This window comes from Quercus lobata, chromosome 5 (genome assembly GCF_001633185.2).
Source record: "Quercus lobata isolate SW786 chromosome 5, ValleyOak3.0 Primary Assembly, whole genome shotgun sequence".
NCBI classification, from domain to species: Eukaryota; Viridiplantae; Streptophyta; class Magnoliopsida; order Fagales; family Fagaceae; genus Quercus; species Quercus lobata.
In genome coordinates, this window is record NC_044908.1 from 51,222,465 (window position 1) to 51,237,950 (window position 15,486).

The following is a 15,486-nucleotide window of genomic DNA, read 5'->3' on the forward strand; positions in this document are numbered from 1 at the left end:
AAAAAAAACAAAGAAAAAAAAAAGAGAGAAGAAGGCCCACTACATACACTCACTTTGATTCCTTGAAAATAAATTTCCTATACATACCTGATACCTTATGAAGCAACTGCATGTAACCGCAGGCTAAGAGACTACGTAAAGCCCATAAATTAATTGATGATGGGCCTAAGAGAGAGTTTTATTAAAGCCCCATGTTTGTGCGGTGTTGAAATTACATGCAAAAATATGAACTGTTCAGTTTCAATTGCAAGACTTAGGGTCTAGAATTTTTTTTCCCGAGTCATGATTTTTTTCAACTTTGGCTTAAACGAATTTCTCTCTTTTTTTTTTTTAAAAAAAATATTATATTTCACACATCTTTGATTAGTTTTAATATTTTACAAGAGAAAAATACATGTAACGAATATATTTTAAAGAAAATTTACAATCTCTTATATTTAGTTATTTACATGCAAGTGCAGGAATAAACACAAAGTAGATGTGATCCCTACCAAAATTAAGATAATATTGTACTTTTAAATAATAATCATATATATATATATACACACACTATACTATACTATAGAATTTTAACTTAAGAAATTTTAGAGTATGACATTCACTCCATGCAAGGGCGAAATTAACTACACTTTCAGTTAAGGGACAATAAATGTAATATTACACATTTTTTAAAATATTTAAAATTGAAATTAAGAGTTGATTAGCCAAAAAAAAAAAAAGATCTAGTCCCCTAAAATGAATTGATCAGCTAACCTAGTGGTCTCCAAAAAATGGTTGTCCAAATGCCCACTAAAAATAAAAAATAAAGCAAGCAAGAAAGGGATTTTAGTAAGAACAAAAAGAAGAAGAAGAATGCCTACAATAAGGTTTCTTATTTTAAGGTTTTTAAAGTATGGCTAGATCTCAATCCTAATGGCAATGGTTCATGAGATCTTCAAACAGTGGGTTGCTACGAAAGGTGGCATGTGATGGTGTGAAAGGTGGGTCAATGTTACACTGGCTTGACTTTTGGTTATGGGAGTGATCTTGGTTTGTGATGAAGGATTAAGGTGGCTTAGAAGGCAGTTGGGATTATTGGGTGTCACAAGTACTAGATTTCTAATTTTGTTGGGTGTGGATGGGCTTGTCTTTGCTATGGAAGATGAATTTCGCTGGGTTTGGCCTGTTGAGTGTATGTTAAGTACTAGATTTCTCGAGTTGTTGGGTGTGATGGGAAACCAATTAAGGGACATAACCTCCTTTTTTTTTTCTTATATTATTTGGATGACAACATTAGATTTTGAATGACAAAGCAACACAATGGGCTATTTGGCACAGTGCTAAAGCTCATGTACTAAATTGACGAAATCAAAATGTGAGGGATCTAAGTGCAACACCCCAAAATTCAGGGATGCTGTACATTTTACCCTTTGAAAGATCATTATTATCTCTCATGGGAAGTAAAACTCATACTAATTTTTAGGGACTAGAATTGAAAATTTTTATTTTATAATTATTTTTCTAAAATTTGGATCTTTTATATATGAAAAATAAATAAATCAAAATCAAAATTGTATTGTATGCCCCACTCTCACTCCAAGTCCAAAATAATTATATTAACAACCTTAGTCGAAGGTGACTTTACTTACCTTTCTTGTTTTTAGGATTTATTTACTTATCTATAGGTTCTGTTTCGTATTTTGCTTATTACTCATTGCTTAATTATGTATATAATAAATCAATGAAAAAAAAAATTATATGTGGCTGACATGACTAATTTGTTGAGGATTTATAGCTGACCCAAAAAAAATTAGGGACTTAAGGATCTTTTTTTTGTCCAAAACAACATTTATGAATATGATGTCATATAGTATAGACATTCTAGAATTTCGCACATGTGGACACTCCGCAAGTTTAGAGCATATCTTGTATTGAATCCATTCCCACACACCGGTGGTTTCTTTTACTATTAAAAGTATTTACTCTCAAACTTGAAGAATATACTCAAAAACTCACCCTTGCCTCTCTACACAAACACAAACACAAACACCAATACCTATAGCAAACCCAAATCCAGTCTGCTCTCGAATCTTAGACATGAATACCCTATCTATAGTGATCATTTTCTTCATGTTCTTTTTTTTTAGTCAAGAATTCATGCTCGCTCATCAGATGTTGTTCAACTTCAAAGCTACGTTACAAGAGCTAATGGATATGACTTTTCCTTTGATTTTGTTGATTTCTCTTATGATCAAAATCCACTTCCTTCTTGTCACTCCATTTCCACGGGGTTGAATGTGTTAGATAGCTATTCTAGCTTTAAGCATAATCTATGAAGTTGGAGCACAAAATTAGAGCCTGTTCCACCCATGGTATATTGTTGTTTCTGCCATTTTATTTTTTATGTTATTGTTCTTAATTGTCACTCCATTTGGTTTTGTTGTTGTGTGTGTTTTGAATCGATTTGAGTGAATGTTCTTTAATGGATTAGATGGAATTATAGAGTATTGGTACTTCAAATACATGTAGCTTAGTGTTGCATTGGTTATTCTTGTTGTATAGTGCATTAGTAATTGTTGTGCGTCTTTCATGATTATTGTGAAATTGAGATCAAATGGCAGCATAGGAGTTTAGTAGCTGTTGCTACTAGGTTAATAGTAGTGTGGGTATAAGTTTTTTTTTTCCTTGTCTTTTTTTGGAATTTCATTTGATGTTTGCTTTTATTTTAATTTGTTGCATTGTCTGTTTTGTGCTTTTGATTGTATGGATTTGAATTGAGTAGATGTTGTGAAATAGATTATATGCCCATGATAGTGCATTGGTACCCTCTCGAATCTTCAATTATGAATACCCTATTTGCAATGATCTTTTTTTTTTTTTTTTTTTTTTTTTTTTTTTAGTCAAGAAATCACGCCCATTCACAAGATGTTGTTCAACTTCCGAGCTACATTGCAAAAGTTGATAGATGTGACTTTTCCTCTTATTTTGTTGGCTTCTTTTGTGACTTGAATGCACTTCCTTCTTGTCTCTTTATTTCCACATGGTGGGATTTGCTAGATAGCTATTCTAGCTGTGTGTGTGATCTATGAAGTTGGGGCACAAAAGTAGAGCCTTTTCCACCCATGGTATGTTGTTTTTGTTTTATTTTTTTATTTTTTATGTTTTATTCATGTCACTCCATTTGTAATTACAATAAATTGTAAAATAATTTATATCAAGTTATTGTAATAATAACTTCATTGCAATAAGCTATCACTTTGAAATTTTCGTTACAATAGATTGCAAAAATAATTGGTATCAAGTAATTGCAACTATTGCTTCATTTTAAGTTATTGCAACAAATATTTCTAGTGCAGTAATGTATTAAAGCCTCTATTACAACTGAAAATTATAACTTATTGCAATTAATTATTGATATCAGATTATTGCAATAATATCTTAACATTTGTCCTTACAATATATGTGGTGGCTTTTGAGGCCGGTTGTGGTTGTAATGGCTTTTGTGATTTTTTTTTCGGTGGTGGTGGTGGTGGTTGGCAGTGGGTTGTGAGTTCTTGTTTGATATTTTTTTTAACTGTTGGTGGTGGTGGTTGGTGGTAGTGGGTGGGCGGCAGAGAAGAGAGATGCAGCAAGAGTGGGTGGAGAGAAGAGAAAGAGATGGAGAAAGATGAGAGAACAAGAAAAAAAAATAAAGAAAGTATATTTAAATGAAATGCTATTAAAAATAGAACCTTTGATATTGAATGTATTTTAAAATTGAATGTCAATATAGATAAAATAAGTTTTTGAGATGTTAAAAGCTAAAATTTTTAAAAACTTTGATGAGAATGCTCTAAAAACACGCAGTGTAGACATCCGATTGTCTAAAACTCCCTAAATGGAGCAAGGTGTGTAATAATAATAATAAAATATAAAATAAAATTTATATTTATTAATTTTTTTTTTAAAGTGGTGTGTGTATATATTATGAATTCTTATTAGAAATATAAATAAAATTTAAAAATTAATCGAATCTTAACAATAATATTTTGACAAATTTGTTGCTAACAATAAATAAATAAATAATAGGTAAAAATCTCACAAATGAGTAAAAGTTTCAAAATGTGTTTGAACATAATGAGATAATAAAATATAAAAATAACAATTAAAATAATTATAATTATAAACAAGCGTGTAATACACATAACAAATATTTTTTAAATAATAATAATAATAATAATCATAATAATAATAAGAAAATGAAAAGTGGCAAATAACATATATCCCGACCCAAAAAAAAGTATTGAAAAAACCTTAGTTAAAATTATTGCATCGAGCCCCATATTGTCAATTGTCACCTCCAAGTAGGATTCGAAGCTAAGAATGGAAAGCAAATAATATAAGAGGGATGACAATTTTTCCCCACCTCACCCCGCTCTACCTCTCGCGGGTTTTCCTCTCCTTGCAAAGATGGTAGGGTATGGATAGGTTTGGGCTTCTTAGCCCTGCCCTGCTTTATTGGTGTTGAAGGATTAATTTGTATTACTAAGTGTGGGGCCCAAGTGATTTATGGGCCAGGCCCATCTGCCCGTGGGGAATCAAGAGGACCAAGCCGAGGAGGGCTATGGCCCAAGCCCGACCAAATAAAGCACGAGAAGTCCTTGGAATATATCCAAGGGCAGCTCGGTCCTCGGCAGAACCTAAAATCCCACCGAAGAGAGGGGCAAAAACGGTATAGGACTAAGTTTGAGAGAAAATTTAAAATATCCGGGGAAAGCTGCCTTTACTGCCATTCAATGCTCTGCACCTGACAGAGCCGCATTCTTTGGCTTTTACAACCACCCCCAACGACTTTGAGTATGGGCTGATGGGACAAGTATCAAACTTGGAAAGTTTAATCCTACGCGTGGACGAAGAACAGTGGACGTAGGCTAGTATAAAAGGAAAAGTGAGTAATCTATAGAGGGGGCTGGGAAAAATGGCCAAAAACCAGAGCCTCCCAGCCCACCTCCAGGAGAAGGACTCCAGGGGTGAAGAAAGTAAACGTAACCATGTAGGAGCACCCCCAAAAACCCACCGTCTGGTGACCAAGGCCTAGCCTTCCAAACCCACGCTCTACAAATGATATTGTTAGGGCCCTTTCTACGGGCGAACCCAACACAGTTGCGGTTCGCTTCGAATTGTGTCCTTACACTAAGTATTTAAATGCATGAATATTAAAAGTTTTTATTTTATTATGATTTTGTCTTATTAAAATTTTTGGATAATATATTATTTAACCCTTACTAAAAATTAGTTTAATTTGATGTAATAAATTTAATGGTAATTTTAAGTATATTTATATTAATGAAACAAATTTTATAAATTAAAAAAAAAAATTGTAATAGGGGTAGCGTGTGGTGTGACAAATTAACATGAAGTAAAATTTTGCTAAGCGAAACAAAAATAAAGCAAGACAAAATCATGTGGGCAGGAGAGAAGATGACATCCACCCTGGCTTGCCTCATCCTAGCCGAGAATAATAGAAAGTCAAATGGTAAGTAACTAAAGGCTAATACAAAATATTATATTAATATTTTTTCCTTCTTTCTCTCCCTACGGAAAGTACATGTTTAATATCGTTAAAACGATATAGTTCATAAACATCAAAAATCTTAAAAAATCCAAGAATTAATCCCACAATTCAAAATTCAAATAAGCACAAATCGTAAATCATCTAGAAGATAAAATCCAAAAATAATAATAATAATAACAACAACAACAATAGACGATATAACCCCACAATTACAATACCACCACCACCATGTACATCAACATATCCGTGTACAACAAAGTAAATCATGAATCATCTCAATAAAATCCCAAAAGATCAAAGTAAAAAACAATAAAATCCCACAATTACAAGACCACCACCACCATGCACAAACTCACAAAAAACTCAACAACTGTGTGGTTGAATGAAAAGGCTCTACCTGGTTAAGTGGGAATTGAGGATGCGAGAAAAAGCTAGGATAGGCGTGTTCTCCTTTTCTTTTTGTGAGAGAGGTCAATCGTGTTTCCTTTTCTTTTCTTTTTTTTTTTGATTGAAAAAATAAAAAATGCTAATGGGGAAAATTGGGGAGCTAGTAAAATTGATGTGGCAAGATATTATGAAGTCAACAGAAAGTTAAAGGATTCAGTTTTATAGTATATATAAATGAAAATATAGACTATAACGTCACTGTATACAATCCATTATTCTTAGAGTTATAAGGTTAAAAATAAAAATAAATCAATGAATTACTAGAAGATACATAATAAAAAAGATACGGGTAAATAAAATAAATATAGACCATTATTAAGAATAAACTTCCATGGTGATTGATGATGCTGGAAATCATCAGTAAGCTGCACAATCCTCACATGCTTTAGACAAAACCTGCGCAATAAAGAAAAAGGAAAAACCCTACAGAGGGTATTAGTGTGGTATGACCAAATACCCTCCGAAGGTCAAGTTAGAGAATATTCTCAATTCTAGAGTGCCAAAGCTAAGGTAAACTATGCGTACCTTATTTTCTGAGGGTTTTGGGTTTTTACAGTGATGCAGAACTGACTTCCATTTCTTGGGCAAAATGATGTTTCTTTATAGGGAAGATCCTAATAAATGTATGTATTTTGCGGGATTCTTTTCATATAAGGATTACATTGACCAGGGTCAATCGTAGGGTACAAGATATTTCCATTTAGAATTCCTTGGAGTTTACTTAAGCCATGTGGGTGCCACGTGGCCTTGATATCCGTCGGCCTCGGGCCCATGCACCTAGAATCCGTCTATCATGGAGGATCATTCGTCCACTAAAGGGGGGACCATCCGTCATATGATTACTCTATTCAACACCTTAATCCGTCATCTTGTTTTTGACCATTAACTTAGTATCGTCACCTATGACAGGTTTATTTGAACGGATCCGTCAACCTTATCTTTAATCCTCTTAAATGATAATTAATTCACGCCAAACAATTCCATGTTTGGTTCATTAGATGAAAGAAAAATCCTTCATGGGTCCTCCACAAACATTTTATTTTCTCTCTTTACTTCTTTCTAACCAAACAAGGGACATGAAAAAATCCACTTTTTTTCTTCACTGAAGAAGATTCATCAGCATCCCACTCATCTAATAAACCTTCCAGTACTGTTCCACCAAGACCCCCAGTGAAAAGATGTAAACCCTCCATCAACTGAACAATTTGTGACATCGTGGGGTGTTTGTACTGATAATAGACCGCGCAACGAAATATCAACTTTGTAATTGCTACTCCATCAAGAGCATGAAATCCAGGTTCCTGATACGTAGACTCCAAAGAAATGAATTCCCAGCATTCCTCAGCAAAGTAGGTCATCAGCCTTTCATCAACGCCACTGTTCAACCGAAAAGACAACACCCTTTACATCCAAGTTAGATAGAATATTCAAACTTGTCACCTAGTGTACATATCGCATAATTAATTGACAGCTCCAACGAGATTTTTCTACAACCATGTTACATACATAAGTAATAAACATTTTCTGGAAGTGCACAAAAAGTGTGTGCCACCCTAGTACACAAAAGGAAACATGAGGAAAAAAAACCCTACTAACATCTAGGGGTTGTTTGACACTGTTATTTAAACAACAGTTTTCAGTATTTAAATAACAATAACATTTTTGACACGGCCTCCCCTGGCTCTTCCACCGTCCGGGCTCCCTTTCCTCCCTATGCTATGCTCCCCCGGCGCAGGCCTACCATGCTTCGCGCCTGCAGCGTTTTCGCCAAATGTATTTTTACAACATTGAAAACTAAATAGTACTTAAATATTACTACCAAATGGGCCCCTAATGTTTGATAGCTCAAAACATCCAATATTGAAGAAAAAGTAAAGCAATTAGTAGCAACTATCAATTTGTATAAAGTTACAGAATTAAGAGCTTCATATATTGCACTGTAAGTTCACCTTTAATTTCAAATGTATAGGAATTCTATTAATGCCAAATACACCAATAAGTGCCATTGACCCATTGCCACATTCCAAATCATCATAACTGAAGTTAGCTGCACAGTTTCTCTGGCAGGGCGAGTAGGGTTAGAGTTTGACGGGAAAAATAGGTGCACTTGGATTTAAAAGTCGTTGAATCAAGCAAACATAGCTTGGGCAGTGGCGGAGCCACTTGATGACCAAGGGGGCCTGGGCCCCCACAAAATTTTTGAAAAAATTAATTAATTTTTTTGAAAATATCTTAAATAATTTGATAATTTTCAAATAACTTTATTATTTTGGCCCCCATACCTAATAATATACATACATATTTAAGAAAGTCTAAAAGTAAATATAATTTTCATTTAAATAAAATACAATCTATAAATACATGTGTAAACAAATTACAATAATTAAACATTCCTTATCTTTAAAATGAACATATAGGTATTTTAACAATTATCTCAACAAATAAAAGGAAAAAAATTGAGTTATGAAGTATTGTATATTACTATTTTACATTTCATCACACACACACAAAAATATATATATATATATATATATATATGGTCCCCCCAAAGATAAATTCCTGGTTTCGCCACTGAGCTTGGGATTGAAACAATCAAGAAAACTTAGATTTTAGGTTGCAGTTTTTGAAAGCTATGACTATTACTCTTGAAATATTGTTCTGGATTCATATGTTTGAATGCTAGTAATTGAAGGGGCCATGAGTATTTATCAAAGGCTTCCTAGTTTTAAAAAGTACGTAAACAAGAGATTTTGCCTTTTCATATCATGTTAGGATATGAGATAGTTAGAGCTTAAACAAACCACAAAGAGGCAAAAATAGATGAGATAAAAGGCAGAATCTGAAAACAAAATGATACAGGACAGAAGGTTTGACACTAAGAAGTCATCAGGGTTTCAGTTTCAGCACCAAAAACTTGGCATTTTTTCAGAAATAACCATAAAAAGCAAACTATTTTGTTAGTTAGCAAACTTTTGAAACAATTTTGCTATCTAACAATTTGAGCACATTAGGGTCGATTTTGGGCTATTTATGTACCCTTTCCTATTGCACCAACAGCCAACAACTAATGTGGATTGTCCATGTAGTACCGGTATGGAAATTGAGTCTACCGGACTTGAGTTTCACGTATGGAAATCGATTTCAGTGGAGTCAAGTTTTGCTTATGGAAATCGAGTCCAGTGGACTCGATTTCTTGGTGTGGTTCCATCACAAGCACATGGATGTAAATCGACTAAATTAGAGTCGATTTCTACTAAAGGAAATCAACTCTACTAGACTCGATTTTCTATTAATGGCCACCACCCCTTCATGTGTCGCCTGTGGGTCCCAATTGGGACCTTTTTTCCCCCTTACCTGTCTCACCTAGTCTCTTCAGCTCAGCTCTCACACCCTCTCTTCAGCTCAGCTCTCACACCCTCTCTTCACTCTCACTCACAACTTTCCTCAACTCTCACACAATAATCTTAACAACTCTCTCTCACAGGTAATGTTTTTACAATATTGGGAATATTTTTTGTTAGTTAATATTGTGGTTATTTGCTAGGTTTTTTTTTTTTAAAGAAAAAATTAGAACATATTAGGAAAATTTTTGTTTTTTTTTTTTTAAGTGTAAATATTGTGATTAGTTTATTTGTTAGTACATTGTGATTAGTTTATTTGTTAGTATATTGTGATTATTTGCTAGTTTTAAAAAAATTAATATTATGAGTAATTATTGGGAATATTTAGTACTAAAACAACACTCTCTCACAGGTAATGTTTTTACAATATTGGGAATATTTTTTGTTAGTTAATGTTGTGGTTTATTTCCTTTCTTTTAAGAGGTCAAGGCATGTTAATAGATGATATATCATATATAGTGTTAAGGATGAGTGAACATTTTTGAAAGGCACCCATGAATTAGGCCAATATATTATCGTCTCTCTCTATGTGTGGTACGAAATGTATTGGACCAGTACATTTCACTTTTCTCACCATTTGTAAACTTTGTACTTTTGCAGCACATACAAAGCGTAACTACCGTAGCTATCAAATCTGTAGATGCTGTGTGAAGGTTACCGATTATGAAGACTGAGCAATATTGGCTTCAATTCCATATTGAAGATTGAAGCTGAAGCAAAATTAAAATTTTCTGCTAAGACAAAGTTTGAACAGACAAACAAAGAACTTTGATTTGTAGGGTATATTTTTTATATAAAAAGATTGAAGAATTGTAGGGTATTTTAGTCTTTAGAAAAAGGACACCCCTAGATTTGGAGGATGTAATGTATTCCAAAGTGATTTACTTCAATAAAACTTTTAATTTTTTACCTTCTTCAGAAAAAAAAAAAAAATATATATATATATATATATATATATATATGAGGGGTCTAAGCGTAACACCAAAAAATAAAGATGTAATCCAGGTGTATTTCACCCTTTGCTTTTGAAGGATCATTATTATCGCTCATAGCCATCATAGGAACTCATAATTTTAGGGACTAGTTGTTCTTTTTCTTTTTTTTTTGGGGTTAAAAGGCAATTCATTAACAAAACTACATAGCCAAGATAGGCATTGTATTGGCATAGCGCCTTACATGGTACACACCATTGACATCAGAGATTACAAAAGAAGAAATATCAGGCGATGGAGGGTTGTTAAACATCACAAAACTTTCCTATTTTAGGCATCCCCTGTTAGCCATAGGAATTTGCTGAGAAGGGACCTACAATCATTTTATAAGGATGAATAAGCTCTGGTAAGCATCGAGTTAGAGATAACAACGTTCACAACAAGTTTTGCATCAAGTTTTACTTCTAGGCAGGAAATCCCCATTTGATATGCTAATAGCAGACCATCCCTTAGAGCACTAGCATTGGGAGGTGTTTACACCTCCCAATTGCTATTTTACAATCTAAGCCACCCAAAACCCACTCCATCCGAATTTATAAACTTAAAAAAATTTGCAACCTATGAATAGTAAGGTTGCATACAAACTCAAAAAAATTTGCAACCTATGAATAGTAAGGTTGCATATATGCAACCTTACTGTTCATAGGTTGTAAAAAAAAAAGTTATTTTAGTATGTGATTGTGTGTGAAGAGAAAAAATGAGTGGAGGAAAAAGATGAAGAATAATACTTTTTATTATTTTATTAGGTAGTTTATATTATTTTATTGGGTTGTATGTAAAAATAAAAATTAGGATGTAAGATGTGTTATAAAATGGATTAGTAAAATAGATAAAGTAGTATTTGAGGATGAAAAAAGGTTTTTTTTTTTTTTTTTTTTGCATCCCCAGATGCTAATGCTCTTAGAGCCCAAAATTCAGCCATGACACTCATGGTATTGCCCATGCCTCGACTGAATCCTTTCAACCATGCTCCCCTGTGATCTCGGATTAGTCCCCCTCCTCCAGCTCTCCTGAGTTCCCTATTGAAGCACCATCTATATTAAGCTTTAATTAAAATAAATTTTTTTGTAATTTGGATTTTTTTATATAAAAAAATAATAAAAAATTTATGCCCCACTCCATGCCCAAATAATAAGCCGTCGTTTGCTAGCTTCATGTTCATCATGGAGAGTTTCGTCAAAGAAGATGAACACTGCCCCTGCCCGAAATCAGTGTGGCATGCTATATATACATATAATTTTGACATTTCGCAAACATGGGGCTTTAATAAAAACCTCTCTCTCAGGCCCATCATTTAATTTATGGGCTTTGCGTGGTCGCTTAGCCTACAGTTTTATGCGAAAAGGTGTGCAAACCACACAACAGGTAAACCCTTTTTTTTTTCCCCTCAAGTGAATATATCAAAATAGAAAAGTTTATATGCAAACTGGTTCAAAGAAAATTCCCTTAAATAAAAAATTTAATGAATCAAATAATTTGCTTAAATAATTCACATGAATAATTTTATAAATCACTATAAAGTGGATTAAAAAATATTTCTCCAAATTTGATTCAAACAATACAACAGGTCCAGTTTGATTGGCCACGGGCAATGATCAACACCAAACACATTCTCTCAAAATAATTCAAGGTTTTTTTTTTTCTCCAAAGAATATCTTGACTAGAAATAATTAGATGGTTGCATGGTTGAAGTTTCTGGACCAATTTGCGTGGTATAATTGAGTAGTCCTATCAAAGTACTATAAAACTACCTCATGCATGTACTGTGCCTAACTAAAATACCCAATTTGGACTGGGTCAAGCCTCTATCCGTGATGTCAATGTCATGTTTAGTCCATCCAACTTTTACTCAAGAAAAAAAGGTACATTTGTCCAAATCTGTAGAGAGGCCAGGATTTCATCTTTTAGGGCCAAAGCATAATAAATAATTATCAATTAAAAATAAGTAATATATTCAGATTTAGTTTACTAATAAATGAAAAATAAAATTAACATCTATGATCTATTCAATAAAGTAAATATTTTTCGATACATTTCAACTAAATCATATGTCAAAATGGAGTTCAATATTCTTTAAAATCATGAATTATCTATACTTGATTTTGCATTAAATTCTACAACAATTTTCCTTTCAATGATTATCCCATATTTGTGGATGCAATTCAGAACCATACTCTAATAAACTAATATCAATCTTTCAAAATTTTGGATGAAAATTTCAAATTTCATACCCTGGTTGGCCTCCTCCACGGTCAAGGACCTTGAGATATTGGTGGTCACTTAGTTAAGTGGCAGCATTGTGCGTTTGGGCTTTACTTTTTTTTAAAAAAAATGTTTTTATTTTTTACTTTTTTCATTTTTGTCTTAGTTTTATTTTTTATTTTTACAAATAATCTAATTTTCATTTTTTAGAAATAAACTAGCTTTTAATTTTTTGTCAAGTAAATTTTTAGAAAAGAGGTTCATATGTAATTTTTTTGGCAAAAATGCAAATTTATGTTTGCTAAATTTGAAAACAAAATTATTTTAATCCTTTAAGTTTGTAGTTGTTAATTTAGTCCAATAACTTTACCCAAAAAATATTTTAACCCTTTAAGGATTAAATAACTAAAATGATTTTTATGAAAAACTTCAAACTTACAAATAAAATGATTTTTAAGAAAGACCCATCACTCGTTACAAATGCAACGAGCCACATAATCTCCACTACTAAAAAATATTAGGACGAATAATGAGAAAGTCAAGGAATATGAATGTAACGGCTCTTAAGAAACCATCCATAATCAATTACTAAACTAATATATATTATTATATATTTAAAAGGTCAAATGTAGTATTTATTATTGCTATAAATCTATTGAGTACATAAAAAAATGTAGAATTTATTATTTCATAAAAAAATAGTATTTATTTTTACTATGCTCCTATTGAGGAGAAATTATAAAGTCATTTGGTGGACCACGTCACTTGTCCACCACTCCACTAAAAAACTTCTACTTGTTTAAAATTGTTGAGTCAGTAATTAATTTTTGTTTAAAAAAAATTTCTAACCAACAATTTTAAACAGGTGAAAGTTTTTTAGTGAAATGGTGCACCACATCACTTATCCATCATGTGAACCTTATAATTTCTCCCTATTGAGTCACATAAGCGGTAATGCCATTATTTTCTTTCTATTAATAAACAAAATTATTTTCTTTCCATTCTTTTTCTATTAGTTTTTTTAACAATTTTACAGTTTACACTTTAGCTTCCATAACACCCTCTCTCCATTGTTTTTAACTTCCCATGTAAGCTATGATATCTTAATTTGATTGATTGTGTGTGTTATGGGTGTGTGATGAGTCTCACATTAGACATTTACTGGGTAGATCTAAGTTTTACTAACAACTACAAAGTGCCTTAATTATGACTAGTCCTTTTGAGGTATAACACAGATGTGGTTATCTCTTTTTTTTGGGTTGTTACCTATGGTATTAGAGCCGACTCGATAATCTTTTGTGGGGTTAGAGACTCTACTCCCAAAAGGTAGGCTCTAACGAGGATGTTAGGGATTTAAGTGAGGGTGATTGTAATGCTTCAATTTGATTGATTGTGTGTGTTGTGTGATGAGTCTCATATTGGGCATTTACTTGTAGATCTGGGCTTTATTGACAATTGCAAAAGTCTAAATCTAAATTGTGACTGGTCCTTTTAAGGTATAAGGCATATGTGGTTAGTTCATTGGGTCATTACAAAACTATGTAAATTCAATTTCTACAAGTTTGCGTGTGTGAACTTATCTATGTTTTTTGGTTCTAAAATTTGATTCAACGAAGATGACCCACTTGCCTTGTGGTCTTGCAAAACTGGTAGATGATTTACACATGGAGTTGTCTTTGTTTGTTTGTTTGTTTTTTGTTTCATTTTTTCATTTTTGTTTATTCATATTTTTCCTAGTCTCTACTCTTTTATGTGAAATCATGTAAAAAGTCAGATGTTACATCACTTGTGTTAAAATTGAAGAAGGAAAGCACAGTGGAACAAGCAAAGTAAAGAAGAAACTAGGAAGAGATCAAAGGTAGTCCACGTGTCAGAGAAAGAAGATGAAGGAAATTGAGGATAGATGTCAAGTGGTGGAGATGCCAACTATCAAATTGTGATTGGTTGTATTAGAAATTAGTTAGTTAGTTAGTTATTTTTGGAGGGAAACCATTAACCCCTGGTTCTATGTATATAAACCATAGATGATAATTATTTGTAACTACTTCTCATTCTTTTCAATCAAATAGAAGTTTCAGTTCTCTCTCTCTCTCTCTCTGTTTTACAACTTGATTGGAGGGTGTAAACATAAGTGGTTATGCCACTCAATGAATTTAATCTTATCTTACAAAGCATTGTCTCCAACAAGATATATGCGTCAAGCATTGACTTAAGTCTCGAAAGTTGGATATATCAATTCACTATTACTTTAGGCGGAGATTTCATTGGTCAATAGTCATTACTCCTAACTTGTATGGACAATTAAACTAACTTGTTTGTTTTCCTAAAAAAAAGAAAAAAAAGAAACAGTATTATTCAAATAATTGGAAGATCATAAGTGACAAAATGAAGAATGTATGGTAGCACATACTCCATCCAAACTAGGAAAAATGATGGATGCCTAGTTCAATAACAAACTGAGTAGCCCTTCACGCCGCCAAAGTCTCTAGCACCTCCACTAATGAAGGTAAATCAATTTTCTAAAATAAGGCTACTATCACTTTGCCACTCCCATTTCGAACTATCACTCCAATTTCTACTTCATTAGTATCCTCAAACACAGCCACACAACATTCTCATGGACTTACGCTTTGAAAATTTTCTTTAATTGGTAGAGCCTCAGAACATGCTCGCCATAAGAAGGTTTTAACCTTGTTTGGCACTCTAAGCTTCCAAATACAAGAACTAAAGGCTTTTCACTCCGAATTTCTGAACTTGAGACTCTTGTCCCTATGATCCTCCTCGCAGAGAAGCTAATACCCAGTCTTGACTGAATAGGTGTCATATTTGCTTCACGGCCAAATCATACAATCTGTCTAACTAGTAGCACAAATCAGGATAGCTTTTATCCATTGAGCTTCAAAGGGAAGGA